A 2,065-nucleotide genomic window follows, 5' to 3' on the forward strand; every position below is an offset into this window, starting at 1 on the left:
ATAATAAGAATTATTTGACTAATTCTTCGTTATTTATTAATATTCTTTGATCTTTCACTGTATATGCTCACCCCATAAACGCCCCTTCTTCATCAATTGGGTGGATCGGAGAAAAATAAGCGAAGTGTTAATATAGTTTAACAAAAATTAGACGCTCTTTTTAATAAATGAAAAAATTAACAAAAATTAGACGCTCTTATTAATAAATGAAAAAAATAAACGCTCTTCTCTCCTCTTCCGTCCATGCTTGTTCATTTCAACCAATCAATCCCTCAATAAACCTAGAATGAACCCTTTAACTTTTGCTCCAAGAATTTTTTTTTCACATGTCGAATACTATGTTTATTTATCTACCAAAGAAGCAAGGTGGTATCTTTTTTTTTTCTTTTCTAAATTTGATATTGCATTTTCGGGAAACAAGGGAACTAAAAATAACATTCTGTAGCATAAGTTAGTAAACTTTTCTTACACTGATCAATAATATTTTCAGACTCAATAGGGTTGAAAATTATACACTCTCTCATCCAAAAGTCAAAAAATGACTTATACGAAATAATTTTCTCAAAAATGATTTCTGTCATACTGAACCCACATATTATTTATGGATAAGCTAATTCCACCCCTATTCTTCCACACTTTGGACTTGCTATAAAAAAAATCATATTTGGAGGTAAAGTGGAACAAGATAATCCTAGTGAAGCGTAGGCGACGAAATTAAAAATGTCTATCAACAAGAACACAGTTACATGGCCTCTGTTAATGCTGGTTTTCTTTGCACTGTGCATGAATTCGTGGTGTGAATATGGTGAAGCAGCAAGAATCTTCTTAGACTTCTCTGCAATTCCAGGTGTTGCATATCTTCCTTCTTCTCTTCACTCTTGATCTCTCCTTTTGTTTTTATACAGAACAGTGTGTGTCTGTGTGTGTGTGTTTAAAGTATGTGTTTTAGACATTTGAATGTGTTTGAAATCGTAATTTGCAGTGACGGAAAGGCTGGGAGTACTAGACAGCAGCCATCGCCGGAGCACCAGGGAGTCGCCCGGAGGGAGCTATCCTGCCCCGGCAGCTAATGTAAACAACCATGTACATCACTAGCTACTGCTTGATGGATTATGTATGTAACTGGATCAAGATTTAGTGACCTCTATTTTGTTATGGACTTCCCACTTGTAATAAGAAGACACTGTTTTGTCTGTGTTTAATTAAGAGATTTTTCTATGAAAGCAATGCGAGTAATTTTACTTGGTTTGACTTTTTAATAGCTACTTGCATCTTTTACCTGTATCTGTCCACGGAGTTCGAGCAAAGAAACAAATGTTCCTTGTTTCTACCTTTGAATCTTTGATGTGCCTAATTACTACTTAGACTTCATAAGATGAACACAGCAGGAAACGGATGATGATAATAAAGAAAAAAAAAATTATATATATATATAGAGAGATTGACTTCATACTTTACTCGACCTAATATTCTATTCAACTTTCAAAAACTTACAGCAAATAGCATAATCAATACTCCCCCAGTTTCAATTTATGTGAACCCATTTGACTGAACACGAAGTTTAAGAAAAGAGAGAAGACTTTTGAATTTGTGGTGTAAAATGAGGCAAATATATTTTGTGTGACTATAAATCATTGCATAAAGGTGAATTGTTTCCAAATAATGAAAGGGGTCATTCTTTTTGGCACGGACCAAAAAGGAAATAAGTTCACATAAATTGAAACGGAGGGAGTAGAAATTTTTCTTTTTTCCTTTGAAAAACGTAACATTCAGAAGCTAAAAATTCTTTCCCATGATTAAAGAGGTGTGTATTAAATGGTCAGTTTTTATTTGGATGAGTAGTTTTTCAACGAGTTTTTCTTCCCTCCTATTTTTCCTTTAATTTTATAGTTCCTTAATTCTAGGGTTAGGGTGCTACATGAACTTTGTGGTTTGAAGCTTGAATTCCTAAGTTTGTATTTTATTTTGGAGATTTGATGCTTAATTCGAAGTGGGTGCTGCAAAAATATTGCTTATAGTACCTTCAGGAAGTTTATAATGAAATTTGGTCACATTTGGAGCTGGT

General features: G+C 33.6%; 1 long non-coding RNA gene across 1 annotated transcript; it reads left to right on the forward strand.

Annotated features, from left to right (window-relative positions):
- The first annotated feature begins 481 nt into the window (after window positions 1–481).
- LOC104244079 (uncharacterized) lies at window positions 482–1,259 on the forward strand. Its single transcript, XR_715367.2, has 2 exons — window positions 482–847; window positions 983–1,259. It is a non-coding gene; the product is annotated as an uncharacterized lncRNA (long non-coding RNA).
- Window positions 1,260–2,065: the final 806 nt, after the last annotated feature.

This window comes from Nicotiana sylvestris, chromosome 6, assembly GCF_000393655.2.
Source record: "Nicotiana sylvestris chromosome 6, ASM39365v2, whole genome shotgun sequence".
NCBI classification, from domain to species: Eukaryota; Viridiplantae; Streptophyta; class Magnoliopsida; order Solanales; family Solanaceae; genus Nicotiana; species Nicotiana sylvestris.